Genomic DNA, 23,967 nt, shown 5'->3' with positions numbered 1-23,967 from the left:
TTTAGAAAGTTTTTAAGGCATATAAATTCAGAAGGTATGAAACTGAACTTGAGTTAGTGTGTGTGAGATCAATTTAGTTATTTACAATATTATATATCGGTAACGGTCAATCTTTTTTATTTTCAAATTTTTTTAATTTTAAATTTCAATTCAACCCTCATTGTAATCCCATGGTTTTTATATGGCTATCATCCAAATGGTGTAAGTTATCATCCAAATTGATAAATGAAAGTCATAAAGCTACTCGTATATATTCAATCTGATAAAATTTCTCTTTTCATAATTATGATAGAAAATTAAATAAACTTTAATAATTTACATATTTTAATAATAACTAAGCCGTATAAAAAGTTGACAACTAAGACTCCGAACTTGTCAGTTGCCAAGCTTGACAATATAATCTACGTTTTAAGCTTGAAAAGGTGACAAGCTTGAAAACTTAAGCCCTACTAAATTTATAGGTAAAGAAGCTTACAAGTTCCAGAACTTGAAATTAAGGTGACATCTGATACCTTACAATGTAATGTGATTATAAGTAATATAATTACAAGTAATATAATTATAAGCAATGTGATTATAAGGAAAATAACATTGTAGTATTTGGTATATAAGTAAAGTAATCATTAAAATGCAGAGAAGATAACATTACAGCGTTTGGTTTATAAATACTTTATTGGTAATATAATGTTAATTTTTAGAATTATCTCTATTTATTAAAATGTAAATTTAATATACTTGTATTTTTTATTGTTAATTTTTATATAATATCATCTTTTAAATATATTTTTAATGTCATATATTTTATTTTTATTTTTTATTATAATCTTATATTTTTATTTTTATTTTTAATATAATTTTTATATTATATATTTTATTTTAATTTTTTTTCCTTTAAAAGTCACTATCAATTTTATTAATAGTTACCATGACTACTGAGAATAATAAAAAGACATTCTTGAAATCTTTATAAAAAATAAATTATAATATTATAAAATATTTTTAACAAAATAACAAAGTTGAAGTGTAAAAATGTCTTTAATAACATTATACAGTGCAATACAATCTAATTGTATTAGTTTTAGACTGCAATCATATTATATCCATTGGTTGTAATGTGATTGCATTGCAATCTTACATTGTAGTGATTTGTTACAAAACAAATACTACAATATAATTTAATTAGGTGCATTGCAGGGATTGTACTCGTAATTCTCTTATATAATTGGTCATTAGAGACAATAATGTGACCTTGACGTGTCAAAAAGTGTTGATGTGTAGCAGACGTATCAAAAATATAAAAAAAAACTATGTGGCTTTTCCTTTTTTTTTTTCTTCTCCTTTTTGTTCAAAACTATGCCCTCTTGTGGGGCTATTAAAAGCATACAATAAAATCTCTACAAATTAATATTCATTATATTAATAATATCGATTAAATAATTTTTTTGATCGGTCTCGACTTGAAACCAACATAATAAATTAATAATTCACTAAATTTATAAGATAATACATTTTAAAAAAACACATGTGTTCCGCTTCATATATAAATTAATAATCTCATTTTAGATCAAAATTATATATATATATATGACTCAATTAGAAAGCTTTTGTAAAATATGATTCCAATGTTACTTGTTTCTTCTTGAAATCGATGTCTTCTTAGACATCATCTCTAATTTTTTTTAGTACATTAAGAAGCTTTGGTGTAGTGTTCTCGTATTGTAAGAGAAATTATGCAATGTGATTGTTGCTTTAAGTGCATATGCAAGAAAGGCTCTAGTATTGAACTATTGTCTTCAACTTCATCTTCTTTATCATTTCCCATGATGTTTTCAATAAGTTGCTCATCATGAATAATGATAATTCATAATTCGGTAATTAGGTAATATTGGTATAATTACAATACACAATACATGTATTAAATTCAATATTTTGAAAAAAATAAAAAATACCTTGATAAATTAATTTTTTTATTAACTAATGTATAAATTAATAAATTATGAATTTATAGATTTAATAATATCTCGTTTAATTAATAAATTTTTCCTAATCCCAAGAGTATTAATTTATTGAGGTTTTATTGTATTTTTTTTTTTGCATTTTTCCTTCTTTGTCTAGCTGTCCTCTCTCTCTACTTTACCTTTATTTCCCCAAGATTGACCTTCCAAACCTAGATTTCGACTATTGGCCATCGATTACCTATCAAGGGAGAAGAAAAAAAGTCATCAATCACTAATCATCATGCCTACTTGTTAGTGACATGAGAACATAAAATGACAATTGATATTTTGTCTAATGACAATTAGTCAACCATTAGTAATAAGGGTTTATTTGATTGAAAAAAATGCATAAGTTTGATTGATCGCAATAAAAGAACAAAGAATTATTTATATTTTTTAAAATAATTTAGAAACTTTTTTGAGCATTATGTAAAAAAAAATAACACTAATGATAATTACCCTAATTAATCTTCATCTTTAAAGTTCGTTATTAGTGAATAATAAGAGGTTATTGGTTTCTACTTTCTAAAACATATATATGTAATAATTAAGTTAATAACTATCTAAATTTCCATTTTCCCTTCCAATTATAATATCATTTGTTTTTCTTTTTTCTTGCCCATTTCTAATTGGCGTAATTTTATAAATGGGCCCCATGCATAAGGCATTTCTAAAAATAAGCTTGCCCATAATTTTAACTATTTTTAGCCAAGAGAATTAAAATTAGAACAAAATTACCCTTAATGAACTCGACCCATTTGTTTGGCTCTGCGCCTCAACCTGAAACCTATTAACGGGTCAAGTATGTTTACAAAGTGTGTAACTCATCAGTTCTCATCGACAGATTGTACATCTCCATAGAAAGAATTCTCTCGAAAGCATTCCTCGTCGGTTCAACTTTTGAGCATTTTCGCAGTGGTAGAATCATATTGGAGTGGTTATTATTCACATAAAAGGTAGTTCACATATTGAGTAGTGAGAGGAAGTTCACATTACGCGAAGAAAGGTATAATATTTATATTTTTATTTTTATTTTTAACCATGTGGAGAAATGTTTTTAGGGCTATTGTTATTCTTCATATTTTTCATTTATGGTTTTTGAGCATAAACGTAAGCATATTGCTTGTTCATATTGATATTCTTGTTGTTTGAAATTGTTGAATATAAATATGAAGTTAGTATTGTTGGGGTTTTTGGGGTTGAAAGGTGACAAGGCTTGCATGACTGGTTGATATGCATGCATTATCACCTTTTGATAGGTATTGGGTTTAGGGCTTAGGTATTGCGTGACTGAGGGCTTACGTACGTGGTTGACACTTTATGGGTGACTAGATTTTTGCATGGTGTCACTTAAGGTGTGCACGATTGCATTAGGCACTGCATTTAGGTTTTAACATTGTGTGACTGGTTGATAAGTCATTACGTGAGTGGTTGATAGGTCATTAGGTGAATAAGGTTCACGCATGGTGTCACTTAGTATGTGCGTGATTGGTTTAGTTGTTCTTAGCATTGCATGACTTGTTGATAAATCATTACGTGATTAAATGTAAGTAATTGTGTGACTTCTTGATAAGGTATTGCGTGACTGTTATCTGTATAAAAGTGAGCAAGTATTATAACTGCAAGAAATTTATCTGTATGGCATTGCATGACTAACATTGTGTTCATTCTGTATTATTTTGGGTTAACTGTAATGCTGTAATATGTATATGTTGATTTACTTAATAATCCATGCTCGACATGTGCATTAATTATTCTATTTTAGGGTTATCTAAAAACAGTTAAAATTATCGTGAAGGTCATTTTTTGATTGAGCTTATAAAGAGGGCTATTGCTCAAAAATTCCTCTTGTTTTTTTTTTTAATTTACAATGATCATATTTACTAAAATGAAAATGTTATCTATTTTATGTTGCAGATGACTAGAACAGGAACAGAGTAGGATAATGTGGAATCTTTGCTTTGTGTGCCGAGGCACCGGTGGGGCTTTAACACTGGCATTGACATCCACTATAAGTGGTTGTATCTGCATGTGATACCTGAGATGTTACGCAAAATAAATGAGTTGGAAGCCATGAAGAAAACATGCTTTGAGCATATGATAAATGCCGAATCAAAGAAGAGTTTATTCTGTGCCAGTTTCATGCATAACCTAATGTTACTCAGAATTAATGAACCAGGTGACATCAAGGGTGAGTTATGGTTTGCCATTGGCAAAACGAAGGCCTAGTTCTCTAAGAAGGAGTTGTGCCTAATGACAGGACTGAAGTTTGGTACCTTGTTGATACTTATTGTCAATCCCTACGACGCCATCTTGGGAGGAATTCATTAGCGATATTGGGGACTAGGCAATGAGGTGAAGATACGACAAGTTTTAGAGACATTTAAGGGAAGGTTGTTTCAGCAAAATGGAGACACAACCAAGATGGCCCATGTCTTAATCGCAAGCAATGTTTTATTCGATCAAGACTACAAATAATCAGTGATTCTGTGGTTGTTGTTGCTGGTTGAGAATATCGATGACTAAAATGCATTCTTATGGGGCACATACGTTTGGAGTTTGACCGTCGATTACTTAATGAAAGGTTTTGAATCTCCAACGATAGGAGTAGTAAAGAAGAAATGTTACCACCTCTACAGATTTACATGGGCATTTCAAGTAGTGTGTCATACCTTAATATTTTTCATTATTCTTTTTGCATAAGATTTTATGAGGTGAGTAAAATGTTTTATAATTGATGTGCAGTTTTGGGCATTGGAAGCAATTCATGATAGCCGAAGCTTGTTTGGAAGGCAGTGCCAGTCTGGATAGGTTTGCCCAAGAATGCTGAAATAGCATTGTGATGAGAGGCTTATAAGCTTCCACGTCAATATTGCATGTTTGGAGAGAGAAGGCAAGGTGAGTAAAAAAGCCATATTATTTTTATTTTATCTAATTTTATTTTTTTGTCATAGGGTAGCTAAGGTTCAACCTAATGGCAATGTATGTTTTGGTGCAGTTGTGCGCAGTTGGGACCTTGGAGTTAATTGCAGAAGAGTTGTTGACCGCATATTGGGCTGACATTGATGTTAATATCTCTGAAAGCCAACAATATGTTCCATTGTGTCAACCCTACTACTGAGGCTCGTGGTGCGCTAAAGCTCATGTTTCTCCTCATGCTATTTTTCTTGCTACTCCATCTACTATTCCTCATGTTGCTCTTGATGCTGTTTCTCTTCATGGTACTCTTGATGCTGTTTCTCCTCATGGTACTCTTGATGTTGCTTCTCCTCATGCTGCTTTCGATGTTACTTCTCTTGTTTCTCATAATGCTACTACTCTTCCTGCTCTTGTTGTGAATTCTCATGCTACTCCTCATTTTGCTTATACTATTTCCTCTCATGATGCTCCTCATGCTCAGGGGCGTAACTCATCGCTGCATCCTCAAATAATTACAAGCTTTAAGCAAAAGTTGCAATGGATACGGACACAATGGAAGAAAGACCTATGGTCAATGCAAACGGAGATGCAGATGGACATGCAAATGTAGATGCAGTCGTTACGGATGGAGGTTGAGCGAGACATGTATATGCATATGCATGCAATGCAGTTAGAGATCTAGTGAGTGATGCAGATGTAGATGCATTCAATGCATTTGGATATCTAACAATCACTATAAGGGTTGGAGGATCATATTGTCAGTCGATTGATCGACCGTTATGAGGTATGAGCTTCTATCTTTTTTCATTGTGTGAGTTATAACATGTACGATGTATACACTATTTTAATGTGTTTGATTTTTTTTACTGTGTAGAATCGGTTGATAGGTGAAGAGGATATGTGCTCAACGAAAAGGGCAACGGTACTAGGGTTGATCTTAACGAGGCAGACAACATAAACCAGGCAATTGCATCGGCTCCAAGCTCACTTCCCGCAACCTCGATCAAAGATCATCCTACTAATAGTCCAACTACAAGTTCCCTACATCTTGCTCTTATCTCAACTCCACCAGAAGCCACCTAGCATTGTCAGAGCACATATTCTCCTCAGGCTCCACCTCCACCTCAAGTTGAAGAGGAACTTCATCCTATGAGTAGTCCAACTACAACTTTCTTGCATCCTACTCGTGTCCCAAATCCATTAGAGGCCCTCAAGCATGATCAAATCACACTTTCTCTTGAAGCCACACTTCCACCTCAAGTCGAAGATGCACGTGTGTCGACAAATACCTTCAAAGCCCATACGTTAACCCGTTATTAGTCCAACGTAGAGTGAATGATGATTTGAAGGACATATATGAGTCTTTCATGAAAGACAAGCAAGCTAGGTAAACTGATAATAGTACACGATATTAGGGTTAATGATTCAAAATTATTGATTCCATAGACCTTTCGACGTGGGTATTATATATATATGCAATGTTAACATTCTGAGCATTGAAGGGTAGGAGGCCTTAATTTTTTTGGCAATTGGAGATGCTGAGTGAGTTGTTAGATAACCAACACATTGACGCATGCATCAACGTCATGTGTAAACGAGCGCATGAGCACCATTTACAACTCTACAAGTAGAGACTATGCATTGTTAACAGCTATTTCTATATAAATATATTTTAATGAGTTGTAATTATTAAAATGTATGGGATGTGTATTAGTTAATGGCATTTAGCTATTATAAGTAACTTAATTGACAACTTATTTTTCTAGGTCTGAGTAAAGAAATGCGACCTCCCCCGATCGATAAGACATTCAAGCCGACTGAGATGGTATTGCCAAAACATGTGCTTGAATATACGAGTGGTGGGAGTCCTCTGTGGGGTTTGCCATGGCACAAGGTTGACTTAATTCTCGTATCGTGCATTTTCGATGGCCACTAGGTGGTAGTGCATATCAACTTACTGAAATGGAGTATGACGTTAGTTAACTCATTGTACAGTTAGACAAATGCAATGAAGTCTAGCTTGCATGATAAGCAAATGGATCCATTAACAAAATTGTTTCCCATTACACGCCACCGGGTCGGGTATTTTGTCAGCTTGCATTGTCAAAAGTGACCTTTTACATGAATGAGGTATAAGTTAAATGTAGAAATCCTAAAACAGCAAGATTCGCACAGTTGCGTGGTTTGGGTTATCTCTTCGTTGCAGTGGTTGATAGGTTCGGAGGATCATACCCTAAAGGTAAACGCCATGGATGGCCTTCGAAAAAGTTTTACCCTAGAGATTTTTGCAAATAGTGTGATTTGTTAATTTTTTAATTTGTTTATTCTTTTTCCTAATATGTAAAGTAACATTGATGTGTATCATCTCCAAATTATTCTTTTTGTATCATTTACAAACTATCATTTTTTATATCATTAAACAAAGAGAAAGGCAATAAGAACAATTCGGTATTCATTGATGTGATAAGCAAATGGGTCTAAGAACAACATTGTTTTTTTCTTATTTTTATCTTAAATTCTGTTAGTATTTTACGCAATTTACATGCCAGAGTTCATGAGTTGTATATGCCAACCTCGTGACTTTATAGACTATGTGACATGTTGATATGAATTGCGTGACATAGGCATGTAACACAATGCCTGCACTAGTCGATATAGAGAGGACGTCACAAGTTGATATGGCATTGCGTGAATGGGGTGTAGTCATAATGTGACATATGCATTACATGAAGGGTGTGTATGAATCACGTGACTTGTTGATATGGAATCGCGTGATTATTTGATATGGAATAGCGTGACTAGTTGATATGGAATTGCGTGACTATTTGATATGAAATCGCAGGACTAGTTGTATGGAATTGCGTGACTATTTGATATGGAAGTGTGTAACTATTTGATATGGTATTGCATGGCTTCAAGCATGACATTACGTGACTCACTTATTGTGTGTCATGTTCGTTGGAGTAGGGTAAGGCAATTATGATGGACAATATCAAACCATAACCCAACCCCAAGAAGCATCATAACATAATATCCAGTTAAATACCTTAAACCCTCAACCAGAAGTTTGAGTAAACATGCGAAAGTTAAACCACATATACTAAAAAAAAAACCAATAAACCACAAATTGTTTAGCAAACAAATTGCAGTATCCTTAAACCAGTTAACAATTTGTTCATCCCTAACAATTTGTCCATCATAAAATGTGAATCTTCATCTGTTATGCTTGACTCAGCTAGAACCAATGACAACTGACTTCATTTTTCTCTGAGATTCTTGTCGAAAAAACCCATCTCTATCTGTTTCTTTTGGTCAAGCTTCTATTGCCCGATCGGCTGTATCTGTTCTTTGCATTAGAAGATTCTCAACATTCTGTATCCTCAATTCCAATGTATGTATTATATCAGTTTGGTTAGTGAGTTTCTCATCAATTATCATAAGCATATTATATATCACATCATTCGAAATAAGATCTAGAATAACTCTAGATGGACAAGTGGATGAAGTATCATAGGCAAGATAAATTGGCTGCCTTCGATAGAGTTGAATAACTCATCGACAACAATCTCACATCCCTTTTCCAGGAGCCATCCAACAAAGAGATTACGAGGCCTGCTTCAATCAGCTAGATATCAATTACTCCAAATCCCTTTCTTCTTAACAAGAGTTGATGTGATGTTTCCATATGGTAGAGTCGTTTCATCCTGTAAGGTGACTCCTTTCATTCTGCTGATCATATATTGTGCAATATTTACACCCGATTGGGTTTTAATTGATTCCATCATCCACAAGCCCTCAACGTTAACATGTCTTAAACGACTGATCTTTCCCTGTAAAGCCTGACTTTATAAAACACTTATCATAACATACATGTGATGATAGCATGATTGCATGCTAGGAGAGTCCTGAAAAATTTATAAAAGTAGGTATTGTACCTAGAGGTGCAACAAAGTTAATTTAAGCCTCGAACTAGATCAAATAGGAATTTTAAGGTGAAATTAAGAGCTTCACAGTCTGGGGATGACTCAAAATGATAATTCGAAATTTGAGGATCAATTTGGAGTGAAATCGAAATTTTCACTATCTAGGGGCAAAATGGTCATTTGCCACTTAGGGACAAAATGAGAATTTTTAGAAAAGATTTTTTAGCCCCATTTGACTTATTGGAGTATGATTTGAGTATTGGAGTATGATTTAAGGTTGAGAAGTGAAAAAAAATTGTAATCCCGGTATTTTTCGGAGCATAGGGGTAAAATGGTAATTTTTCCACCTTAGGGGCAAAATTGTAATTTTACACACCCGACACTTGTCCAGCACATGGATTTTATTCAATATTATCATGGATAATTGAAGGCAATTTAAGTGGTGGAGAGAGATTGCTTAATTGTTAAGTTGAAAAAATGGACCAATAGGATGGTGACATGTGTCAAGTTTATATCCATTTATATTTTTAGCTTTAAAATCAGCAAAAATCAGCCTATTTTCTTCATTATGGCTGGCCAAAGCATGAAGTGAAGAAGAACAAAGAAAGAACAAAACCTAGGTGGGAAAATTGAAGAAAAAGTACGGGATTTCAAGGCATTAAGCTAATAAAGGTAAAATTTTGTGCTTTTATCTTATGATTTACACTACCCATGCTTTCTTTTTCATTTTCCATGCTTAGAACTCAAGTTTTCATGATGAACCCATGCTGGCCGAATTTGAGAGGAGAGGTTTTGAGCATTGATTTTGCTAGATTTCAAGTTAATTAAGTGTTTTTGGTTGTTTAGTAATGGAAAGTATGAAAATCTAGCAACAAATCACTTTGTTATTCACAAACCCATAAGAGGCCGAATTTTCTAGGGAGGATATTGAGGCTGAAATTGATGATATTTCATGATATTTTGGTGGTATTTAATGATTGGTGAGGCTAGAAATTTAATGGGAAATTTTGGCATGAAAATCCAAATTTTTACCTAATGTATAGACATGTGCGATTTATGGTTCGGACTGATAAATTGAATTATATTCATAGTTATTGAGGTATTTTAAGTATAATTGGAGTGTAGAAAGTGAAAGAAATCGATTTGGAGTTAAATTGGAGGTTTTAGCCAATTACACCGGGAATAGTGCGAATTAGGTCGAATACTGTATTTAAACGGCTATTCGGACATTTTTGCATTTCATATCATGCATTAGTAGTCTAAATTAGCTTAATTTTGATTTAGTACTAATGTAGTAAGTTTCTCGATTTTGTACTATGTCTAGTTGGTGAATCCTCCGATAAAGGCAAGAAAATTGTACCCGAGGATCGGTAGTAAGAGTACTCTAGAAAATTTGACTCCCAAAATAGTGAGTAACCTTACCATCATTTTAATTATCTAAAGTATGTTTTTAATCGATTTTGGTGAAATTTTATGAAAATGAGTTTAAATGGTAAATTTTTATGTTTTACAAACAGAATGTGTTTACATGAAAAGATTTTATAAATTGTCTTGAAACGATTTTGAAAATAGAGTAATTGGAGACCACCAGTATGTTGTAAATTTATGATTGGAAATTGATGGCTTATGTTATATTGTTATTGTGTTGGCATGACTAGCTGGGCTGTGTTTTATGAATTGTATGAATTGCTTTATTTTACCCTTGTAGGCTGGGTAGTAAAATATTAGCCCTGTCATGCTGTCAAAAATTTTATTGTATGGTGGGTTTAGCTTGTTGCAGTAGGCAGATTCTGTGGACCAGCCTATTAGAGGGGCACGAAATCCGGATATATATATATATATATATATATATATATATATATATATATATATGTACCTCGGTCGGAGAGGCGCGTAAGGTATCTCTTAAGGTATGGACATAATTCACGTCACGTCAAACTACCTCGTGATGATGAACTCCGCTAACGTCAAGGAATGGCTGTGTCTTTCAAACTAATAAATTGTTTACGTATATACGAAATTTTTAACAGCCTTGACGGACTCGGTTAGATGCCTCGGCCAAGGTATCCTCGAGAATGATTTTGGTAGGGGCCAAGCTTTTAAGATACTAATAAGCCATGTTGAATATTTAAATGAAATGAATATTTATGTTATGAAATACATATTGAGATGAAATATTTTCATTGTCTCCTTTTACTTGACTTTAGATATTTCGAATGATGTTTATTTACTCACTAGGATTATAAAATCTCACCACTCTCCTTTCCACCCATTTCAAGTTCAGATTAGGCTGTAGATAGCTGAGTTCATCGAGGACTACCCTTGGATTTGCATTCCTTCAAACTGTAAGTTCACAGTCCTCTTTACTTTTGGTTATTCGGGGGCCCACTTGTTATTGTAAATTAAATTAAATACTCTGACTTACTATATTACAATATGTATGAATTTATTTAGCTTTTATGCTACAAAAATTATTTACGTATAATTCTATAAATATTGTTTTATAAGAAAATAGAATATTTTACTTAATAGTTCTTTTATTTTCTTATTATATCCAAATAATCGTAATTTCATTTTAAATGAAGATTTTAGACTTTAAAACTCATTTTTGATTATGAATTATGTGTTTTGTACTTGCTTACTATATTTTTAGAAGATTTCGAGATTTTTGAGAAAAAATGACCAAAATACCCCTATGAGGAAAAATTTATTTTTCTATTGTTTTGAATTGGAAATAGTTTATAATCTCTCGAAACATGATTTTAGCAACTAATACTCACGGGGGAAGAGAGAAAAACTGATGTTAAGCCTTGCGAGGTTTCGATTGACATTTCGGGTAATGAATGTCTATCGAGAAGTCGCGGCGGTTGTCATGGGTTCGATGGGAGTTCCGAGTCGTGACATTTCTTGTAATGTGGATGCTAGAAAATTATGTACCAACCTAGCTTTTGCAGATTGTAAATGACTAGCAGAACATGAATTTGTCATGAATGGTTTTGTTCTTTCGGTCACTATGGCCCACATGCCGAACAACTCATAAAATGGGGGAAATCTGTCATGTCCTTCCTTATACTCCATTTTCAAGAGCTTTCCAATATTGAAGGCAGGCACTGTAAACTCTATTTCTTCCAAAAACACGTTCAAAACATATGGATTAAAATCACGAGGATTTTCAAATTCATTTTTACTGTTGCGTATGCTGGAGTAAAATTCCCTAACAGGAGTCAAGCTATATCCATATTTGGAAAGGTACTTAAACCCTTAAGTTTACCTATGTCAAAAAACATATTTAAGTCATGCTCAAGGTCTACATATTCATTAAAGCTTTCCCAATCTACCACTTTTTCACACGATATGATAGCATTCTCTATTACCCTATACCTAACAGCATGTGCATTATTCCTAAATCGTGAGAACAAGACAGAGTATTACCTTGTTTAATGGAAAAATCGATTGATGTAGCAGGTAGTTCAAGAGCTAGTTTTCGTTTCTTTTTCTAGCATAAAATAGAGTATTCATCATAATGTTTAATTTCGTGGACTTTGTCATTGACATTGGGTGTGTGACAAGATGTGGCCATTGATTTCGATTATGTAGGAGGGTTCAGGTTTAAGGGTTGAACTTAGAACTAAAAAGAGGTTTGAGAGATTTTCGTTGAATTATGGGTTAGGGTTTTTCTATATTAGGGATTAGGGTATGCTGTGTCTTGATGTGTGAGATGTTAACCCGTTAGCCCAGGATTTAAGGTTGATTTTGGCTTTCCCGCCCCTCCTACTTCTAAAAATTTTTCACCTTTCAAATTTTCCCTTTTAATTTTAAACCAAGGAACAATCATTACTTCAGATAGTGCATCGCGTGACTGGATTTCATACGAGACAGGTGAATTAGGCTATGCGTGATTCGTTGTTTATGCATTGAGTGACCCAATTTTAGGCATTTTGAGACCCCTTATTAAGCATTGTGTGACCCCATATTAAGCACGTTACTCATTCAAATAATGTGATCCCCTATTAGAAATTGCGTGACTGGCTATTATGTATAGTAATCCAACTCTGAAGATAGTTAATGGTGTTTAAAGAATTACGTATTGCGTGACTGACATCCTTAACTACATCTTACACAACCAAGCCAAGTCTCTTGCTAAAAATATCGTGATGAGTAAGCATACAATGATAAAATGTATCTACAATTTTTGAGCTATGTGACACACTAAAAAAGTCAAGAATATCAAAAGTTCACTTCCTTGTTGATAGACTGACCCATCATGTCTATCCTAAAACAAATTTCCCCTATAATTTATGCCATATGAAATATATTGTAATTTAATTTAATTATTTACAAAGATAAACAAATTATGAAGGAGTACAATGCATTTGATGATCCTACAATATTATCTTTAGAGGCATACATCTTGATGTTGGTTGTTGTCAGATGTTAGAGTATCATTTCCCGACTCGGTCAAACTCAAGTTCAAATAGTATTATTCAATGCAAAACTCAATGGCAAGTTGGAAACAATCCCTAACAACTGACGTTTGAGGAGCCACTATCTTCAAGTACGACACCTAATACGTTCTCAGAGTTTCTAATTTGCATTGGACAGTTGTTTGTGTGTGCCCTGTTTGTCTACAAATTGAACATGCCTTGGGGCATCGTCGTCGTCATCATTGAGCCCTAGACCGAGTAAACGATGTTTCCAAATTTGTCGATGGACCTGCAAATGGAGTCTAACAATTTTTTCTATAATGACCTTAGCTTTGGCATTGTGAACATTTAAGTTGTCGATTGCCTTCCCCAACTGATATAATCCTTTCCTTTTAGGCATTTTCACTTGACCTGGCCAAGTTGATGGCAAAATGACAATTTGTTGAACGTCATGGGAGATATCCCACACACTAGGATGCATAATCGGGTGAATGGGAACCGCATATCCCTTCACCCAAGACTGAGTCTAGTAATAGTCCGAGTAGAATTCAATGGCTGCACGTTTACACTTACTGCCAAGACAATGAAATCACAATTGACGAACAATTTAAAATTTCAATTCATCACGCACAAAAATTAAAAAAAAAAACATGAATATTCATACCTTATCGTCGCCATGATATATGTGTAAGGGAGTAAATCGGTTTGGAACTCACCACATGAACACGTCTTGGTGGACAGATTGACGACTCTGTCTTTAGTCCTGCCTATAACTTGGAACTCCACTCGATCGATTGGTTGTGTGGAAAAAAGTGACATGCTTCATTGAACCGTGTGTTCAACAGATTTGTAACCTAAGGGTTGAAGGGCATGGTCAAATTCAATGCCTCCTTGTGCCAGTCATGGAACCAACGTTGGAACTTGACTCTAATGCACTCGATCAAGATGGTTATTGGCATTTTTCTTGCCGACCTCAGACACAAGTTAATACACTTTGTAATGTTGGATGTCATGAGTTGTAGTGCCTTACCGGTGACTGTGCATGTGCCCATCTCTCAGGGCGTAATATCATAAGGTGGATGTAAGCATGTTGGCAAAGCTGTTTTAGCTTATTCATATGTTTGTTAAAATTGACAAGCCTATAGCAGTTGACGGCCAAGGGGAAAATCACAACAACATCTTTGCGTTTGAACCTATTTTTAACATTTTTCCCTAAGTGATAATTGCATAAACCGTGGTACGTGTCATGGTACATTTTCTCAACTGCATTCTTAATGCCAAGATGCTGATCAGAAATGAACATTGCATTTTCAAGACAATAAATCGCATGACGCAATTAGGTAAGAAATTGCGACTAAGACTCTTCGTCATGCACTTGGTCAATGCCAAATGTAACTGGATATATCTAATCATTCGCATCTTTACATACCGCAACAAACAAAATACCCTTGAATCTGCCTTTTAGATGTGTGGCATCGATAGCAACTACAGGCAGTATTACAACACTGAACCCTCGGATACATGCCCCGAACGCCCATAAACAATATTTGATATTCCCCATCTGTAGCAACAGCTATGACAATACCAGGATTTTCATGTTCTAACATATGGAAATACGAAAGAAAGAGCTGGAATGACTCCTTTAGGGGACCAAAATCAAGACTCTTCTCATACCCCTTCACTTGCCATGCTTTACCATATAGGCATTACAATCCCCACTTACGATTCATCTCTTCCATTATTTCTTTAGGTCTCAATAGGGTTACATTATTTCCTTGTAGCATGAGGGAAATAAGCTCACCAATTAACCTCACGCTTGCAGTTTAGTACCACCTTGCAAACCATCAACGATACATGTGTGTACCTCTTGGAATGTCCGAACTTGCCAATATTCTCCCTCAGGCAACTTTGTTGCACAAAAAGCAAACTTGCATGCCTAATCTTTACAAGTAACCTCTAAACGAGCGTGACATGACTTTTTAACTCAAATCTCAAAATGTTCTTTTAGTGCCAACATGTTCAAAGTTTGTTTTAATTCGGCCTTTTGATGGAAACACATTTTCGAGGTATAAGTGGTCGTCCATTAATTTAGACTCCTCAGTCACAATTATTTAGAAGGATATCATATCTACCCTCGAAATAATCCATTGACGAGATACCCCTGTATTTACCTTATCTTGATCACTGTCATCAGGCGAATGAATCTCATTCTCAAGTGTGATGGGGTTGTCATAAATATGGTCGGCGCACTCAACATCTTCTAATTCAACAGTTGTGGCATGGTTATTACACTGAACCTCTTCTAACATAATAGTTGTGGCATGTTCTGTACTGCCATCTACATGATTGCAATCTAGAATGTCTTTATGCTCACCCCTATTGTCCTCTGAACAGTCATCATGTCTACCAATGTATTCATCTTCACAATCATCCTCCAACTCATAGTTCTAATAGGTAATGTCTTCCTCTTCAACATCATCTTCAATCTGATCAGATGCATCGTCATCACTCACAACCATCATAGTGTTGTTTACGAATGGCAATAGACCCACTGCATTTTCGAGCCATGGTTGCATTTGTTGTAAAATATTAAGTATTTCGTTCGATGCACATTCCAACCGAAATTACGCAAACGTCATTTACAGACACTTTATGTGTGTACTAGGCTGCTCAAACTCATGTGCATACGTCAATTGTGATTGCCATTGTTGTTTGTTAGGAAATGCATGGTGTGGTATGTTAGAATAATTACCATTCTGTTGTAGGTGATTATTATGTTGGACACCATGTTCATGTGGAATATCATTTGCATTTCGTGCCTTAACTATTATAAACACAACAACTGCCCTCTCATCTCATAAAATACTCACTACATCTTCATCGTCCTTGATAACTACGCGCAAAACCCTTATTGCATGATTAAGCAATGCATGTAGCTTGATTTCATTATTATGAGAGTTGACCCTAACAACTTCTTCAACCAGCTTCACTAGGCTTGAAAATGACAAATCACTTCCAACACCCCTCACTCGTGTCTCACTAACCTTGTAAGTGTCATCGACCCAATGACTACTATATGTAATCATAAGCTTCACATTTGGTAAGCCGCTGAAATTTAATAAAAAATAAGTGTCATAGTCAATCAATTTATCAAAAATTGCCTCTCAATGCATAAAAATCAATTACGCAATGCCTAAGTCTTAGAATAACATAAAGTCAGTCTCGCAATGTCTAATACACATTCATGTAATACTTAAAAACTAGTGAAGAAATGCCTCAAGAAAAGATATGCATTGCACAAGTCATGTATCACTAGTCTCGCAATACCTAATAAAAAGTCACTCAATGCCTAATATCCACTCATGTTATGCCAAAATAACCAGTCACGTATTGGCCCAACGTCACACAATACATCACTACAAGTCACAGAATACATAACAACCAGTCACACAATGCCTAAAAAGTAGTCAAGAAATGTCTCAAAACAAGATATGCATTGTACAATTCACGCAGTGCCTATAAACTAGTCTCGCAATACTTAATAATAAGTCATGCAATGCCTAATATCCACTCACTCTATGCCAAAATAACCAGTCACGCATTAGCCCTATGTCATGCAATATATAAAAATCAGTCATGAAACACATAACAACTAGACATGCAATGCCTAATATCCATTCATATAATGCATAATATCCATTCACTTAATGCCTATATATAAAATAATATTCCAACTTTTGTCATCATACCTTTGCTTCTCTTATATAAATAGAAAATTAAGAAATTAGGGTAAGTAAACAAGTTATTCAACATAATAGAAATTAAAAACAATAACTCATTTTATGGAAAATATGTGATAAATCAATATTTTTATTCATTAGCTGAAAAAAAGTAGGAGATACAACATATGAACCATGGTTCATTTCTTCCTAATCTCATCTACTATTTCATAAATTTCAACTAAAATCTTGTTATTGTCCAAAATTTCTATCTTCGGGACTTCGATCCTAAGTAGCACCTTATCCATCAACCCATACATATCCTTTTCCATGTTCTCAATTTGGTCTATCAACTTGACCAAATATGCTACAACATTGTCAGGGATATCTTCCTCTTTAGCAGCAACTACCTTTCTAGTTTTGCATATAGAACGTTTGGAAGCCATGAGAATTTTGAGATTTTCCCTTAAATAATTTTGATCTCCAGGACTTCTATCCTAAGTAGCACCTTATCCATCAACCCACACATGTCCTTTTCCATGTTCTCAATTTGGTCTATCAACTTGACCAAATATGCTACAACATTGTCAGGGATATCTTCCTCTTTAGCAGCAACCACCTTTCTAGTTTTGTATCTAGAACGTTTGGAAGCCATGAGAATTTTGAGATTTTCCCTTAGATAATTTTGATTAAAATGGATAATGGCTCCCTTTATTTATAGGCATGAATGTTGACTATTGGAAGGGTGTTCAATGGTTTTAGACTTGTTTTCTAAGAATATGGTTAGTTCATAAATCAATGCATTACATGCTTTAAAGAGAATTTTAAAGTTCTATGCCAGCTGAATGTGGATGGTTTTCTGCACCAATATAAATGGAATTAAAAGGGCTGAATTGGTTATTAAGCATTCCTAATTCCCTTCTAATTTTACAGAATTTATTATTAAGGGGGCTGAATTAGTGGATATTTAGTTTCAGCATTAGTTATATAAAACAACACAATTACTAAAAACCAGTCATGCAATACCTACAAACTAGTCAAGCAATTCCTAAAACCTCATCATGCAATGCACAACTCACGCAATTCTTAAAATCTAGTCTCGCAATGCCTTCTATCTAGTTCCACATTATCTAATTTTAGTCACGTAATACCAAATAAACAAGTTATGATTCCTAATAATCAGTCATGCAATGCCTAATATCAAGTCACACACCTTAATATCTAGTGGCTCAATGCCTAACAAATATTCATGCATCACTTATAAACTCATTGATTTTGCTACTCCTAGGCAAATTTAAGTTTCCAAAGTCATACAATTTACCCATCAACTTTTGTGTTCTATGAATATAAAAAAATAAACCCAAGCACCAATAACAAATGCCTTGATGTCATTTCTGCACTTTGGGATGGTGAGAAAATTGGATGGCGATATAGACCTAGATGGCGTTGGAGAGCTAGATGGCAAGATATAGACCCTGATGGTGTTGTAGAGCTAGACGACTAGATACCTAGATCGAGATTTAATTTTGAAATTTTTATCTGTATAGCGAGAGAGGAGAAAGAACTCGGAACCACTTAATTTGGATTAAATGGTTTAAAGGGTATTTTTGTCAAGTCATGTCAAAAATGATCTAAAAATAATTAAAATTATAGTAAATATCATTTTTGAAGGGACCTTATTAAGAGGGTTATTTTTCACAATTTTCTCTTTCTAATTTTATAAAGCTCCATTTTGTGCAGCTCCTTAGATATATATGGATATAATTTGTCAAGGCTTATATTTACTTTGGTATGTACAAAAAACAGCTAGACTTGTGCTGCAAATTCTAGCAGCATCGGGACAACTTCAAAAGTCGAAGACAAATTAGGAGCAATAGATTTTAACGGTACGTTGAAGCTATACAACAGCTGCCAAGCACCCACAGTCCTTGCCCTTAACGAACCTGCAGGACTACTCACCCCTTCACCCTTATATATTCTCACGCTAATTGAAGTCAACAAAAGCAAATTATTGACAAACTAATTACGTCTATCAGTCATTCAATCAATCCTCTAATTCATTTGCAAATATGGGTTCTTTGATCAAAGCTACCATTTCGGCTGCTTGTTTTGCGACATTGATCATTGTTGTAGGTGCTGAAATGGACATGCCGCCTGGCATGGTCATGCCCCCAGCGCCAACGCCGAATGTGAGCAACCTTGTATCTCCATCTGTGGTGATTGGATTCCTTACTCTCATTGTCACAGTTTTTGTTGTGACAGAGAGAGCCTGATCCTTCCTGGAAGATTAGCATCAACCCCTTGGTTGTTACCTTTTTGGTGTCTCCATCTGTCACTTGGGCTTTTTTCCATATTTCGCTGTCTCAAATTATGATATCTCTTTTTGTTCTTTGCACCTCTGTCTACTGCTACTCCACCACATATAGAATAGAATATGATCTTTGTCCAGCTTATATGACCTATATAAGGAATTTTCCCTTTTAATTATCGAGGTTTTAATTGCATGATTTGGGAAAAATTACAAATAATTTTCTGCACCTTTTTGCCTGGTCAATGATGAAATAGTTTTTCACAATAAATATATAAACTAACCGTTTGTTGCTCCTGATAATTAATTGCTTAGGATTACCAAAAACCACGCTGTCAAATACAACCTGATTTGACAATCTCCACAAATTATACTAAGAGGAGTTTAAGAAAAGGCTCAAGTACAGTAGTACCAAATACAAAAAAATACGTATTTGCACAACTTATTCAAGGTTTGAGAGCTTGGAGATGAGCTGAGATGAGATGTTGGCCTGTTGGTATCAGTCAAATTTCATGATGTTCAACCCTAACAATTTTTCTCCTCCAATGCTCCCGATTTTCTTCTTATGACATTTACTTTTTAATTTTACTTTTGTTATCGATTGAACGTCTTGATTGGGAACTTTAAAATGATTGGTTCCTAGATATGTTGCTGTTTTTAGTTTTTTTTTTCATCAATAATTATGTTCTTATCTGCTCGTACACATTCCAGCTATGTGTACTGGGCAATGTTGACTTTACACAGTATTTGTGTGGATGTAGTACAAAGCATTTTCATATTTGGATAGTAAATGCTTCATATCTTGACTAAATTAGGCACAATGTAATTCAATTTTTAAAGCTTCGTACGTAGGATCGTACACTTGTGCCCTTATGAACGTGCTGCCCCATCAACATTTGTAAATCCATTTTTATATTGAAGTCAAAACTCAGAAGCAATCAACTTTTATCTATTTAAATCAATCCATTCTCTAAGATATTGTTGCTCTAAAATCTAAATTAACGCGCTGTAAATATGGCTTCCTGCTCTTGGGTTAGAGCAACCATCTTTGCTGCATGTTTTGCCTTGTTGATTATGGTTGTTGCTGCCCACGAGGGGCACGAGCACACACCTGGCATGGCCATGGCTCCACAGCCGGAAGCGAGTAAGGGCAATCTGGTTTCCCTCACTACGGTGATTGGGTTCCTTGCGTTGATTGTTACAACTTTGGTTGCGGCCGAGAGAGTCTGATCCTCCTTTGTCAGATCAGAAGAATCTCGTCACCAAGCTCTTAATTTCGGATTTCCTTTTGTTTTTTGTGTCTGAATGGTATCACTTTGATTTTTCATATTTGCTTCTGATCATATCTGTTCCCCTTTTCTTGAGGCATTCATCTGTGTATGATTTCCTTGGATTTGATGATTAATTTATGAAGCTTTTCATGTTATGATAACTTGATTGTTCAGGTACCTGATCTCCCTCGCCTCCAAATATTAATCACAACTATGCATAATTTGGTAAACAACTCCTGCAATCTAATAAGGTTAATTGCACGTTTGGTATCTAAGTTATAGTAAAATTATGAATTTGATATCGAAAATTTAAAAAATCGCAATTAAATACTCAAATTTACTTTTATTAAGTGTTTTCACACATTTGATTAACTTCCTTAATTAAATAGATAATATGTCATGTATTGAAAAATACCACCCTTTTTTTTTTGTTTTTGCAATTTTTAATTTCTTTTCGAATTTTGCTTTTTTTTTTTTTAAGTTTTCTTATTATATTTTGTTTCAACTTTTTGAAATATTAGCCTATTGCTAATGCATTACTAATTGTAAAAGATCCATCGATAATTTTGTTAAAAATTCGTCGATAATAATGTTGGCTGCTAATCCATCGATAATAGTTCAAATTCTATAAATATTTATCATATTTATTTCTAAAAAATTCACCAATAATAATTGTGAATCTCATAGTTAATGAGTAATTTTACAGGTTAATTTTCATCACTAATAAGCTAATTTAGTAGAAATCAAAGAATAATAATTAAAAATTATATTACATTTAATAAAGCATAAGTAAACAAACAACTATACCCTAAACAAAATACATCATCCAAATTGTTACAATTATTAGAATAATTCAAACACACAAAGTATCGAATATTTGACAATAAGTCACCAAATCCAAATCCAAATCAAAAACTCAAATACAAGCACACAAATTTCTTTGGTTTTCTCAAAGGAACAAACTTTGCTTCAATTTTCAATGCAACGGGGGGACCAAAATTTAAGACCCTAAAGAGAAAAAAAATATAAAAAGAAAAGTATTAACAAAATTTCATTGCAAACAATTATATATATAATATATACATAATATATAAGGCACACACTATTAATTTACAAGAATCAAACTGATATCATGAATTAAGTAGATGTTGGATGAACAAGAAGAAAAGAAAGTAGCAGAAGGAGAAAATATAAAGCCGAATGATTTGTTCTTTGCAACTTGCATATTACAAAGCATGTTCTATCATATATATATAAGCACATAGGTAACTGAATAGGTTAGAAAAATATATCTATAATTAGTTAACTATAGTTATAATAACTAATTATAAAACCAATCTGATTAAGTTAATATACATGAAAGTCATGTGCTGTTTTTTTTCTTCTTTTCTTTGTTGTAATCTACCAAGTCTTCTTTACACTCCTCCTCAAGGTGAGTGTGTATGTTCAAAACTCTCATCTTGTTCATCAAAAATTAAAATTGCCTTGGTAGTAAAGCCTCTGTAAATATGTCTGCTAGTTACAAATCTATTTTGACATAACATGGCTTAATCAAACTAGCTACCACTTTCTCCCTGATGAAGTGACAATCAACTTTTAAATGCTTTATTCTTTCATGAAACACAGGGTTCCTACGTGTAACGACCCCTCCTTGGTTGCTACCAGTGTCCAAGACTTTCGAGGAATTTTTGCTAAGTACCTAACAAGCCTCATTTAAAACTTCCGCTAGATTCATTAAATACATATAATTACGTGCGTAAGCGAATATATAAAAAAAATTAAACAGTTGTCTACTCCATTCAAAATAATAATATTTCACGTTTACGAGTTGACAACATTTTTCAATGTCTAGCAATTTTGTTCCGACACAACCCTAAGCAGCGAAGCGACTCAAAGCAGGGTTAGGAGATGCCTTTACCTACTTTGCGGTGGACCGTATGCATCGATGGTTACACGTTAGACTGATCTCTATCTATAAAAAGGGAAAATAAGAGGGGTGTGAGTCTCATAGACTTAGTGATCATCATCGACCCCTTAAATAGGCGAAGAGAGGAAACAAACATAAAGGTGGAATGTTTATAAACTCAAGAGTAAGCGTAGAAAATACATTTCATAAAACTGAGAGATTTTGTTTTTATACCTTGCAATTCTTAAAAACAATAATCCCTAAGTAAACATGTATGAAAACAATTGTATTTAGGATACTAAAAATTCTTTCAACCCTGACATCCAGTCAACATTAAATTCAATGACAAGTGAAAAATGAAAATTCTTAAATATAAAAAGGCGAATTAATTGATCACCAATGAATAAGTAAATTTCACTTGCCATTAAATAAATAAAAATTTTCAAGTATTAATGCCATGCATAGTGAAATAAAAATCTACAAGTGAGCATCATCCTCGGGTAGGTTTAATATAGCCCTTAGGCTTACTCTCTCATACATCATCACCTACTCGTGGGAACTACCCACGCCACCATATATAAATCGGGGCTTCAAGTCCCCCTTTACCTATTCGTGGGATCTACCTATGTCACCCAATATAAATCGGGACTTCAAGTCTTCCTTTTACTTACTCGTGGGAACTGTCCACGCCACCCTATATAAATCGGGGCTTTAGGTCCCTCTTTTACCTACTCGTGAGAACTGCCCACGCCACTCAATATAAATCGGGGATTCAGGTCCCCCTTTACAATCAAATATCGATAATCGACAATTATTACTTTGTGCATAAAGACCACACTTGACCTGGTGTGGTAATAAGTCCTATCCATAGTATCTCAATCACAGAGATATGAATTGGATAGTGATGTTTAGGGTTTGAACATAGAATCTGAAATCTGTTGGCTCCATTAGTTTTTGATGATAATAAAATATTCTCATTTATTTGTGTCTAATACCTTTACTTGAGTGTGCAAGAAATTAATATATGAAATATATTTATTAACTCTTCAAAGAGTATTTTTGATAAAAAAAAGAGGGATAAAATTAACAAGATGTAACTGAATAACAAAGAGGAAGCTTATTGGTGAAACAAGGAAGAACATTGGTTGACCAAATTTCAAATTAGAGAAATGGTGGGTTGAAGAGTTTGAGAAACATAATCAATTTAGTCAACCAAGTCAGTCGACTAAGTGCTCTCTACTAGAATCTACAAACCAGAAACAGAACCAACTTAGTCAACCAAGTTAGTTGACTAAGAGCTCTCCGTTTGTAATTTGAATCAGAGCACTACAAGACAGATTAACGGCTAGAACTCATTCTCAACTGTTTTCAATGGATATGAGCTGCCAAACTACCATCAAAGTTGAATCTCCACGTATAAAAGGGTCTTCCAACAATTAGAAACAAGTTTTGAGAAGCTTTGAATGAGATTTGAGCTATAGAAAGTAGAAAAACTAGAAA

Source organism: Theobroma cacao, chromosome 2 (assembly GCF_053813885.1).
Source record: "Theobroma cacao isolate CCN51 chromosome 2, ASM5381388v1, whole genome shotgun sequence".
NCBI classification, from domain to species: Eukaryota; Viridiplantae; Streptophyta; class Magnoliopsida; order Malvales; family Malvaceae; genus Theobroma; species Theobroma cacao.
This window is presented reverse-complemented; position numbering follows the sequence as displayed.